Below are 13,990 nucleotides of genomic sequence, written 5' to 3' on the forward strand. Positions count from 1 at the left end.
CTGAGACAGAGAAATTTATCCCAAATGAAAGAACAGGCCACAAGGCCACAGCCAGAGATCTAAGCAAAACAGATGCAAGTAACATGCTTAATAGAGAATTTAAAGCAATGATCATAAGGATGCTCACTGGACTTTAGAAAAGAGTAGAAGACATGAGTGAGACCCTTAATATAGAGATAAGAAATAACATAGCAGACACAAAGGGCTCAATAAATAAATTGAGAAACACGTTGATGGAAATAAACAGCAGGATGGGAGAAACAAAGGAACAAATTAGTGACCTAGAATACAGAGTAAAGGTAAGTAATCAAGTGAAACAAAAGAGACAGAAAAGAATTATATAAAATGAGAATAGACTTAGGGAACTCAATGACTCCACCAAATGTAATAAATAACATTTATATTCTAGGAGTTTGAGAAGAAAAGAAAGAAAAGTGGGCAGAAAATTTAGCCAAAAACTTCCTTAATCCAGGGAAGGAAACAGAGAACACACACAGAGAACTCTCACCAAAATCAACAAAAACAGACCCACCAAGAAATATTATAATTAAATTAGCAAAATATAGTGATAAAGAAAAAATCTTAAAAGCAGCAAGACAAACATGTCAGTAACTTACAAGAGGATACCTATAAGACTAGCAGGAGATTTTTCAACAGAAATTTTGCAAACTAGAGAGAGTGGCATGATATATTTAATATGCTGAATGGGAAAAATCTGCAACCAAGAATACTCTATCCAGCAGGCTATCATTCAGAATAGAAGGAGAGGTAAAAAGTTTCCCAAACGAAAATGAAAGGAGTTAATGAGCATTATACTAGCTGTGTAAGAAATATGAAAAATGACACTGAATAGAAAGGAGAGACCAAAAGTGACAGTATAGGAGTAGGAAACACAAAAGCAGTAAAAAATGAATATTAATATAAAAATTATTCAAGGAACTCAAACACAAAAAAAGGATATAAAATATAATAACATGTGGAGAGGAGGAGAAAAGAATAGGTTCTAACTTAAGTGACCATCAGCTTAATAGAGACTGCTATATACAGAAGAGATTATATATAAAACTGATGGTAACCATATATCAAAAGCCAGTAATAAATATGCAAATAATAAAGAGAAAGAAATCCAAATATAGCACTAAAGAAAATCACAAAACATGAAAGACTAAAAAAATCAGAATCAAAAAGAAAAAAAAAAATCAGAATCAGAAATGATCACAAAATAAATAATAAAATGGTAATAAATACATATCTTTTGATAGTTACTTTTTTATTTATTCATGAGAGACACAGAGAGAGAGGCAGAGACATAGGTAGAGGGAGAAGCAGGCTACCTACGGGGATCCCAATGAGGGACTTGATCCTAGGACCCTGGGATCACGACCTGAGCCAAAAGCAGACACTCAACCACGGAGCCACCCAGACATCCCTCAATAGTTACTTTGAATGTAAATAAATGGTCTAAATGCTTCAATCAAAACACTTAGAGTGACAGAATGAACTTTAAAAATTATCTATCTTTATGTTGCTTACAAGAGACCCATTTTAAACTTAAAGAAATATACATTTTGGAAGTGAGGGGATGGTGAAACATCTCTCAAGCAAATGGATGTCAAAAGAAAGCCATATTAGCAGAATTCATATTGAACAAACTAGACTTTAAAACAAAGACTGTAACAGAAGACAAAGAAGGGCACTATATAATCATAAAGGGAAAATCCAACTAGGAGATATAGTAATTGTAAATAATTATGGACCCAACATGGCAATACACCAGTATTTAAAACAATTAATTAGAAACATAAAGGAACTAATTGATAATACAATAGTAGTAGGGGACTTTAACAACCCACTTACATCAGTGGACCGATTACCTAAACAGAACATCAACAAGGAGATAATGCCTTTGAATGACACACTGGAATGGATGGATTTAACAGATATATTCAGAACATTGCATCCTAAAACAGCAGAATGCATATTCTTTTCAAGTGCACATGGAACATTATCCAGAATGGGTCACATATTAGCCTACAAAGCAAACCTCAACAAATTCAAGATCAAAATCATACCATAGATATTTTCTGACCACAATTCTATGAAACTAGAAGTCATCCACAAGAAAAAAGTCTGGAAAGACCACAAATACATGCAGGTTAAATAATGTGATACTAAACAATGAGTAGGTCAACCAGGAAATCAAAGAAGAAATAAAAAATTACATGGAAATAAATGAATATGGAAACGCAATTGTCCAAAACCTCTGAGATGCAGCAAAAGTGGTTCTAAGAAGAGAGTATATAACAATGCAGACCTATTTTAGGAAGTAAGAAAAATCTAGAATAAACAACTTAATCTTGCACCTAAAAGAATAAGAAAAAGAAAAACAAACAAAACCTAAAACCAGCAGAGGAAAGGAAATAATAAAGATCATAGCAAAAATAAATGATAAAGAAACTAAAAAACAATGAAAACTGAAAAACCCAACTATAGCACAGATCAATGAAACCAGAAGCTGGTTCTTTGAAAAAAAAAAATCAATAAAATTGATAAATATCTAGCCAGATTTCTGAAGAAAAAAAGAGAAAAGATTGAAATAAAATCACAAATGAGAGAAGTAACCACCACTGCAGAAATACAATCATGAGAAAATATGAAAAACTATATGCCAACAAAATTGGACAACCTAGAAGAAATGGATAAATTCCCAGAAACCCCAAACTACCAAAACTAAGGGCACCTATGTGGCTTAGTTAAGTGTCTTCCTTCAGCTCAGATAATGACCCCAGGGTGCTGGGATCATGCCCTGCATCAGGCTCTCTGCTCAGCAGGGAGTCTGCTTCTACTTCTCCTTCTGCTACTTCCCCAACTTATGGGCTTTCTCTCCCAAATAAATAAATAAAATCTTTTTAAAAAACTACCAAAACTGGAACATAAATAAACAGAAAATTTGAGCATACCAATAACCAGCAAAGAAATTGAGTCAGTAATCAAAAAACTCCCCAAAAATAAAAGTCCAGGACCAGATGGCTTTAGAGGCAAATTCCACCAAACACTTAAAGAAAAAAATTAATACCTATTCATCTTAAACTATTCCAAAAAATAGGAAAGGCAGGAAAAGTTCCAAATTCATTCTATAAGGTCAGCATGACCCTGATACCAAAGCCAGATAAAGATATAACTAAAAAAAGAGAGACATTGGCCAATATTCCTGATGAACATAGATGCAAAAATCTCAACAAAATACTAGCAATATGTTAAAAAAAATCATTCGCCACAGACAAGTGGGATTTATTCCTAGGTTGCAAGTGTAGTTTAATATTCAGAAATCAATAAATGTGATATATCACATCAATAAGAGAAAGGATAAGAACCATATAATTTCAATAGATGCAGAAAAAGCACTTGACAAAGCACAATATTGATTCATGATGAAAACCCTCAAAAAGTAGAACTAGAGGGAACATATTTCAACATAATAAAGACCATATATGAAAAATCCACAGCTAATATCATCTCCTTTTTTTTTTTTAAGATTTTATTTATTTATTCATGATAGTTACACAGAGAGAGACAGAGAGGCAGAGACATAGGCAGAGGGAGAAGCAGGCTCCATGCAGGGAGCCCGACGTGGGATTCGATCCCAGGTCTCCAGGATCGCGCCCCAGGCCAAAGGCAGGCGCCAAACCGCTGCGCCACCCAGGGATCCCTAATATCATCTCCTATGGGGAAAATGTAAGGGCTTTTCCTATATGGTCAGGAATAAGACAAGATGTCCACTCTCATTACTTTTATTCAACATAGTACTGCAAGTCCTAGGAACAGCAATCAGACAACAAAAAGAATTAAAATGCATTCAAGTCAGTAATGAAAAAGTAAAACTTTCACTATTTGCAGATGACATAATACTATACATAGAAAACCTGTAAGTCTTCACCAAAAAAACTAAGTGAACAAATAAATTCAGTAAAGTGTAAGATACAAAATCAATGTACAGAAATCTGTTTCATGTCTATACACGAATAATGAAGCAGCAGAAACAGAAATTAAGAAAGCAATCCCATTTACAATTGCACCCAAAATAATAATATACCTAAGAATAAATCTAACCAAAGAGGTGAAAGAACTGTACTCTGAAAACTATCAAACATTGATGAAAGAAATTGAAAATGATGCAAAGAAATGGAAAGACATTCCACGTTCATGGACTGGAAGAACAAACATTGTTAAAATGTCTATACTACCTAAAGCAATCTACATATTTAGTGCAACCCCTGTCAAAATATCAACACCTTTTTCTAGAGCTAGAAAAAATAATCCAAAAATTTGTATGGAACCATGAAAGACTCTGAATAGCTAAAGCAATCTTTTTTTTTTGAATCTTATTTATTTGTTCATGAGAGACACAGAGAAGCAGAGACATAGGCAGAGAGAGAAGCAGGCTCTTCACAGGGAACCCGATGTGGGACTCCATCCCCTGAGCTGAAGGCAGACTGTCAACTGTTGAGCCACCCAGGCATCCTACCAAAGCAATCTTGAAAAAGAAAAGCAAAGCTGGAGACATCAGAATTCCAGACTTCAACTGACATTACAAAGCTAGTAATCAAAACAGTCTGGTACTGGCACAAAAATAGATCAATGGAACAAAATAGAAAATCTAGAAATGGACCCACAATTATATAGTCAATTAATCTTTAACCAGGCAGGAAAAAATGCCCAATGGAAAAAGACAGTCTTTTCAACGGTGTTGGGAAAACCGGACAGCTATAGGTAAAAGAAAGAAACTGGACCACTTTCTTATTCCATACACAAAAACAAATTCAAAATGGATTAAAGACCTAAATGTGAGACTTGACAGCATAAAAATCCTAGAAGAGAACACAGGCAGTAACTTCCTGAAATCAGCCATAACAATGCCTTTCTTGATATGTTTTCTGAGGCAAGGGAAACAAAAGAAAAATTAACTATTGGGATTACATCAAAATAAAAATCTTCTGCACAGTGAAGGAAATAATCAACAAAACTAAAAGACAACCTACAGAATGGGAGAAGGTACTTGTTAATGACATATCTGATAAAGGGTTAGTATGCAAAATATATAAAGAACTTATAAAAATATCTAAAAAACAAATAACCCCATTAAATAATGGGCAGAAGATGTGATCTGACATTTCTCCAAAGAGAACATACAGATGGCTAACAGACAAACAAAAAGATGCTCAACATAACATCACTGATCATCAGAGAAATGCAAATCAAAAGTACAGTGAGCTATCACGTGACCCTTCTCAATGGCTAAAATTGACAGTACAAGAAGTAACAGGTGTTGGTGGGGATGTGGAGAAAAAGGAACACTGATACACTGTTTATGGGAATGCAAACTGATGGAGCCACTGTGGAAAACAGTATGGAGGTACCTTAAAAAGTTAAAAATAGGACTACCCTGTCATCTAGCAATTGTACTCTTGGGTATTTACCCAAAAATACAAAAACACTAATTCAAAGGGATACATACAGCATTATTTACAATTACCAAGATATAGAAGCAGCTCAAATGTCATTTGATTGATGAATGGTCAAAGAAGATGTGGTATATACATGATGGAATATTATTCATCCATAAAAAAGAATGAAATCTTGCCATTTGCAATGATATGGTTGGAGCCAGGGCAACATAAATACTATACGAATATGCTCATGTGGAATTTAAGAAATAAAACAAACAAGCAAAGGGAAAAAATAAGAGAGAGAGAGATAAAAGAGAGATTAATTATAGAGAGCAAACTGATGGTTACCAGAGGGGAGGTGGGTGAAGGGATGGGTGGAATAGTGTGGATGGGGATTGAGGAGTGCATGTGTGATGAGCACTGGGTGATATATGGAAGTGTTGAATCACTATATTGTACACTTGAAACTAATATAACACTGTATATATATATTTATTTTAAAAGATTTTATTTATTTATTCATGAGAGACAGAGAGAGAGAGAGAGAGGGAGGCACAGGCAGAGGGAGAAGCAGGCTCCATGCAGGGAACCCGATGTGGGACTTGATCCCAGGTTTCCAGGATCACGCCCTGGGCCAAAGGCAGATGCTAAACCACTGAGCCACCCGGGCTGCCCCATAACACTGTATATTAAGTAACTGAAATTCAAATGAGAACTTTTTTTAAAAGTCCATTGATAGATGAATGTATAAAGAAAATGAAGTATATACATATAATAGAATATTATTCAGCCTTAAAAAAGAAGAAATTCTATATCATGAGTGAATCTTGAGGACATTATGCTAAAGAAAATAAACCAATTACAAAAAAGACAAATACTGCATGAATCCGCTTCTGTGAGATATCGAAAATAATTACACTTGTAGTAACAGAAAATAGAATAGTGATTGCCACGGAATGGTGGTGAGGGATTCAGGGAGTTGTTCAAATGGGTATATAATTTAAGTCATGTGAGATACAAATATTCTAGGGATCTATTGTGCGATATTGTGCACAAAGTTAAAAACACTGTAGTGTATATGTGAAAATTGTTGGGGGGTAAATTGAAAGTATGTGCTTTTATCACAATATTTAAAAAGTGGATTGATGAGTACACCTCTTAGTGCTTCTTCAAGGTGTGGGACATGCTGCCCAGTCATATGGAGTGTCATCAGCTGACTGCCTCTATTTATCACCTCCTACAACATCTTGGCCGCCTGGCTTGAGGTTAATCCTACTCACGCAACCTCTTGTCACAATTAGGGATTGAATGTGGCACTTTTGGAATTCATGCTGATGACTGCAAAGCAGTCTTTTCTGGTAGTTCAAATATGTCTTGAATTGGGGATATCACCCTTTCTCCATCCACCCATCTATCCATCTAATTTCATATATACAGTCAAAACTTCAAAGTATCTTTTACATACTGTGTGCTGGTCTTTTCCTTTAAGGCACTTCTAACCAGATGAAAGTGGCAAGATATTTATGTGCAAGTGGCTGTGGAAAGAGAAAGGGCAAAAGTTCAGAGCAGTAAATAAACTCCCAGACAGATGTGTGGAGGTGAGCTCTACAGTGGCGGGAGTTGGAAAGAGTAAAAAGGAGTAATTTTTGATAGAATAAACAACAGGATATGCAGACTGATGGCAATGTGTGGGGCCTCTAAAATCTTTTGAAAGGAGGGGCGCCTAGGTGGCTCAGTCTGTTGAGCATCTGACTCTTGGTTTCTGCTCAGGTTGTGATCTTGGGGTCATGGGATGGAGTCAGGTTCCCTCCTTAGCAAGGAGTCTGCTTCTCTCCCTCTTGCTCTTCCACTTGCACATGCTCTCTCTCTCTCTCTCTCTAAAATAAATAAATAAATCTTTAAAAAACTAAAATCTTTTGGAAGGAAATAGTACTGAAAGGCACCATGTATACATGTGAATAGGGCCCTGTGCAATCATAGACCAATCTCTGTAGCTTGCTCTAAACACCTAGAAAACTTAGTCATTAAAACAAAGTTTAAGCCTTGATAACAGAAGTCATGTTCTGATTGTAACTAGTACACGGTTTCAAAATGGCTGGATTTTTTTCTTGTTTGTTTGTTGTGATTAATAAAGTATTTTTAAAATTTTATTTGTCAATAACATGCCCTCTATGCTACTCAACTCCCAGATAGAACTGTTACAGTAGCTAGTAAAACCTCAAATCTAATCACTCAATTTATTGATACGAACATGCAAATTGACTTGGTTTTATATCCTTTTTGATGCCTCTCATTTCTTCCCCCTACACTCTGTTTTGTTTTGTTTTTTTTTTTTTTTGATAACTGCTAAATTCAATGTCTATTGTATTTTAAGGGATTATTTTCCAGTTTCCCAGTCCAGCAGTAAATTTTAGCTCCACAAGTTTAATAATCTAGTCCCTAACCATGAGAGTCAGTCTCCAACTGGATTTTGTAGCCATAACATAGGTGTTAGTAAACGCTCAGATGTGACCTTTTCCAGTGAATTGTTTAGCCATACTGCTTTCTTATTACTATGGGGAAAGTCTACATAAAGAAGCATTAACATCAGGAAGTTAAATTCATTTCTCCCCTGCTGAAGTACAAAAAGTAGTTCAGAATTCTACTTTTGGGCTTAAAGCTACACCTGTTTTCAATGCACTTTAAATGATCTTCATTTCAGTCTTGCATAAACTAATGGGATCCTGGTGTGCTCTATTCTAGACTACTTTCAAGCTGAAGGGCAGTGGTTTCATAGTTTTCTAGTACTGCAAACTCTTTTAACAGCAAACCAATTACTAGATCCTCTACTTGAGCATATTTTACTGGTTTGTGTGTGTGTGTGTGTGTGTGTGTGTGTGTGTGTGTGTGTGTGTGAAAATCTGACCAGAGTTTACTCTAAATTCAGCAACTCTTTGAAGTAGAAACTTCATTAACTATTAGAGCATTCATTGATACCCATAAGATCATGTTTAAAAACATATGTTAGGCAAATTATTTGCCAAACTATTTCATGTACATAAGACAATAGAAAACCTAAGCTGTTTCCCAGGTTTCTGCTGCCCCTTAGCTCTCTGTAGCCCAGAGATTAGGAACTATTTTCAAAGATGACAGAAATCTGCTGGTAATATTGTCATCACAAGTCTTTAACTGAGATTCAACACAGATGTTTTGGATGCATTTCACTGACCTTGTATTAGAAAGGAACAAAACAATGCAGTACAAACATAGTTTGTCTGTTTTCCTATCACTGGACATACATCCAATGGGAATATTCTGAAAAATCTCATCTATCTTCAAAAAATTACATGAGGAGACTGTCTTATGCTATATTTTGTACACTATAGTTCCTGGTTAATTTTATTGTTTGCTTCCCTTCTGAGCCACTCCTAGAATGTCAGGAGTCCCCAGGTGATACCACCCTCTACAACCATATTTCTTCTGAAAGTGATGTGACTACCTGCTGGCTTCCCAAGCTGCTGTACTGATTTCATAATAGCCTAGTTCATCTCTAATATATGTTCTCTTACTTAGGCATCAATATTTTACCTTTAAGTTACAAATTTATAATCAATTTTTCTCCTTCAGCATCTCTGATCAATGACAGCACACATTTCATGGTGGGATTTCAGGCACTGGATTGCATTGTTAGGGAAATACATTTTAATAAGAGTTTCTATCAGAGATTTCTATCATGATACAGAATTGATGACCTTTATTTATTTATTATTTTTTAAATTTATTTATGATAGTCACAGAGAGAGAGAGAGAGAGAGAGAGAGAGAGGAAGAGACATAGGCAGAGGGAGAAGCAGACTCCATGCACCGGGAGCCCGACATGGGATTCGATTCCGGGTCTCCAGGATCGTGCCCTGGGCCAAAGGCAGGCGCCAAACCACTGTGCCACCCAGGGATCCCCGATGACCTTTAATAACTCAGCTCTGACCTTAGTTTCTGTCTGTTTATAAAAGCCTCTTCAATGGAAGTTCAATGGACTAGTTTAGGTCCAAGTATTTCAAGCAGAACTATACCTTCTTTTTGTTATGCTCGTCGAAAAAAATTCCTAAAATTTTCCAAGAGATAAAATGGGAATAACCTATAAATATTACCTACTCTATGTTTTAGCTAGATTGTGGCTGCCTTAAAATAAAATGCATTAACAAATTTGAAGGAACAATTTAATGAAAATGAGCTTACTGTGCTCATATGAGTTTATGTCATCACAGTGGGAGTTTTAGCTTTTGGTTACCAGCAGGATGCAGATGTTGATTCACATAATATATTTAATGGCTTTTGCCTCTTCTCAAAATTCATTGAAATTAACTATTAAAGATATAAGGATGAAAAGAGAAGAAAAGCTATTGTATCATAGAGTTTACAAATAATTTTTAGATTTAGCTTTATTAGGCATTTTAAGGCTGATCACATTACCAGAGCAATCTACCATATATCACATTCCTACTTCTTGGGCATTAAGACAATGTTATTTAGTCCTGCGTTAAAGTACTATATATATCTTTCTGAATACTTAAAGTTTAAATTTTACCTTTGTATCTCTTTGTATTGATAGTTATTTACATATGTCTTTTGTAAAGACAAAAATTTGTAAGATTTATAAATTTAGAGTATACATATTTATATAATTTTGCTCAAACAGAAATATGTTTAGGGATTGACAATTTTTCTTTTTTGTCACAATTCATTCCTAAAAGGACATTTCGGAATTTGTTAACAATAGACTATAGTGTTTTCCTCTAGGAATACTCTTGAAAATTTATATTGGTAGATACTAATCAGAGGTAATATTTTAAAATACTGAAGATACCCCCATGAGAGATATTCAGATTTCTCAAATGTTTTATAGAAAATGCAGTTTCTGCTTATTTTACCAGATTATTTGGTATCTAGCAAGTAAGATGATTCATGTGAAAATAATATAAATTTAAGTTGTTGCTAAAGGGACATATGTTTCTATACTTGTTGAATATCTACAAATCTCTTATGTGACCTAAAGAATTATCTGCCCTTATTCTTCTGTTGATGTAAATCAATGGAAAACATTCACCCATGCAATGTATTCCCATGGATTTAGGAAATTTTAGATTAAACCAAAAAATCTCTTTTAGGGCACTAAATTAGTTATAGTTGATAGAATTATTAATTTTCCTATATAACAGTGACTTGATGAACTGCAGATAACATAATTTCTGAGTTATTATAATACCTAAAAGAGTAGCTGTAACATTCTATTTCCTCTTCTAAAGAAAGGATTTTTTTTTTTTAAAGAAAGGATATTGAAAGACAAATAAGTGGGGCTCCTGGGTGAAATAGTCAGTTAGGGGACCGAGTCTTGATTTCAGCTCAGATCATGATCTCTGGATCCTGGGATTGAGCCCTGGGTCCAGCTCCACAATCAGTGGGGAGTCTGCTTCAGGATTCTCTCTCTTCCTGTGTCCCTTCCCCTGCTTTCTCTCTTTCTGAAATAAATAAATAAATCTTAAAAAAAAAAGACGAATAAATGAGAGTCACATTCTTACCAGGAATATTTGAGTCTGCTTTGTATTTGAAAATAAATGAAAACAAGAACTTTATTCCTCATTAACAAAAAGATAGAAATATTCTTATGTTCTACAACACCATGGATGAACTCTATCATTACAAATATATTACTGCATACGAATTAAAATTTACTTATCCTGTCAATTGTCCTAACATAAATAGGCTATTCATAGTTCATATTACATATTTAAATAAACATTCATTAACCCTTTTGTGCATAAGTGAATTTATATGTGAATATTTTTGTTACCATTATTTAATTGATAAATATATATATTTTAAAGATTTTATTTAGTTTTTTGAGAGAGAGAAAGAGTGGAAAGAAGAGGAGGAGGAAGAGGGACAAAGCAGGCTCCATGCTGAGGGTGAAGCCCAACATGGGGCTCAATCTCAGGACCCTGAGATCATGATCTGAGCTGAAGCCAAGAGTTGGTGGCTTAACTGACTGAACTACCCAGGCACCCTGAAAAATATTTTGAATAGATAGATACTAGTAGTTAAAATTAGCTTTAGAAACCTTGCTGAATGAAGTTTGCTGTCTGTAATAACGTTCTCTGCAGCAAGCACAGGCATTCAAAATCAATTTTATTGATTTTGTTTTCACTTAACTAATAGATGGATAGTAATAAGCATTTCTTTTGGATGGCAGTAGTGGTAGTAGTGGATTTTATAATATAAAGCACTTTCAAAGGGTTGACCCAGCATGGGTTTTTCTGAGTTTATTTAGCCCTATTAAAAGACTTGTGGTGTGTCAGTCTAAAGCAGTGTTAGCAGTAAACTCTTCATTAATTGTAGGCACTGCCCATTTTGTCAACATGTAATTTTCAGCTTAGCTGCCTTGTGGAGAAAGTTTAGATAACACAACCATATTAAGACTAGAGAGACCTGCTCCTAAAAACCACATACTGGAGTCTTGTTGCCTCCTCTTGCTCCGACCCTATTTCTATGAATTAAAGCCGCATTTAATTAAATTCCTTTGTGGACCCAAGGTCTGTCTTTCATCAGTACAAATAGGAATGGAACCTTAGCTAAGAGCAGAAAGATATAAATAATTTCGCAATTTTATAGTACATAGCATATTTTCAATACGCCTTCACTGTAGTTCATATGCTATTGGAAAGCAATAAAATACTGTAATTACAGAGCCCTTTATCACAGATATTTACAATGAGGACTCAAAGTTTCAACTCCACCATAATTTGGAAAGAGAAGGATAAGGGTTGTTTATCTTCACTAATGATGGGGAAAGTCAGATATGTGATTTGAGTGTTTCGATTACCCAGTTAATGACCAAGGTGATGAATGGCGAGACTTTGCACACCTTCTCTAATGTGTTATACATACTCATCATGTCATTCAACCTCAAAATCATGGTGCTCAAAACCATCATTTGCATTGTATTGGTTATTCTTGACTGTGAATTTAAAACTTTTTGAGTGAGTTACACTGATGTTTTTGTTTATTAAAAGATATTTTTGTTTGTTTGCTTTCCCCTTTGATAGGAGAGTGACTTTTCCCTACAATTTGGCAATGGGGAGAAATGGAAAATTTAATTAAGATAGTAATGCTTACCTAGACATGGGGAGAGGGATATGGTATTTATAGGTGCGTGCAAATCTGTGTGCGTGTGTGTATGCGTGTGTGTGTGTGTGTGTACAACATATTTGGGAGATAGATATATTAAATGAATCAAATCAGATTGTCATTTTTATACTTGGCAGTTTCATATGGTTCAACCCAATATTTAAAAATTCTTCTGATGCAACCAGCTTTAGTAATGACTTAATAATAAGTGCCACTACAGCTTCAGGCATATACCATAATTATACTCACACTATCCATAAGTTATCTTTTTTTTTAACTAAGAGGAAATAGAAGCCCAAAATAACATCATGAAGGTATCAATATACGAGTGAGAGTTACATCATTATCAGGAAACCTTTGAGTCTACTTTAATTCAATAAAAGTCAATATATATCTCAAAAACTCTGTTTTATTAACAACTAAAAATATGATGCTGTCATAAGAGATTGAGACATGCTTGAGTGTTCCAGCATCAAAAACTACTTATCGCTCTTCCTTGGCACTGCCTGCGGAGGTGGCGGCCATCAATTGCTGGGCATCATGGCTGCCCTCAACCTCTGGTGAAGCCTCAGATTGTTAAAAAGAGGACCAAGAAGTTCATCCGGCACCAGTCAGACCAATATGTCAAAATTAAGCACAATTGGCGGAAACCCAGAGGCTTTGACAATAGGGTACGCAGAAGATTCAAGGGTCAGATCTTGATGCCCAACATTGGTTATGGGAGCAACAAGAAAACAAAGCACATTGCTGCCCAGTGGCTTCTGGAAGTTCCTAGTCCACAATATCAAGGAGCTTGAAGTGCAGATGTGCTACAAATCTTACTGTGCAGAGATTGCTCACAATGTATGCTCCAAGAACCACAAAGCCATTGTGGAAAGAGCAGCCCAGCTGGCCATCAGAGTCACCAATCCCAATGCCAGGCTGCATAGTGAAGAAAATGAATAGACAGCTTATGTGCATGCCATATTTGTGTTAATAAAACCATAAAACTACAAAAACAAAAACAAAAAAACACTGTCTAGGATGAAACTATAAACTCACTGAAAGAAACTATTAGTATCTCTATATTAGGTTTGTTTAAAATCTACAGACATTAGAATGATACATTAAATAAACAAATGAAATTTGTACAAATAAAATTGAAGTAAATACATTCTCATTTCCATAATAATAGTTTTAAATAATTTACTAATTTACATAGCTCTTAAATTTGATTCAGAAACTGTGTTAATGAAGTTTTCTGATCTGAAACAAATCTGAATTATCATTCTTTAATTACTTCTCTGATTATTTATATAAAAGAAACAATGGAATCTTCTAAGATACATGGAAATTGTAAAGGCAGTGTCCATTATCCTAGTTTTCTGTATTTAATAAGCTATT

The 13,990-nt window shown here is 34.9% G+C and overlaps 1 pseudogene; it reads left to right on the top strand.

Annotated features, from left to right (window-relative positions):
• The first annotated feature begins 251 nt into the window (after window positions 1–251).
• LOC100687321 lies at window positions 252–13,552 on the top strand (annotated as a pseudogene).
• The last annotated feature ends 438 nt before the right edge of the window (window positions 13,553–13,990 follow it).

The sequence above is a fragment of the Canis lupus genome, chromosome X (genome assembly GCF_011100685.1).
Source record: "Canis lupus familiaris isolate Mischka breed German Shepherd chromosome X, alternate assembly UU_Cfam_GSD_1.0, whole genome shotgun sequence".
In the NCBI taxonomy this organism is placed as follows: domain Eukaryota; kingdom Metazoa; phylum Chordata; class Mammalia; order Carnivora; family Canidae; genus Canis; species Canis lupus.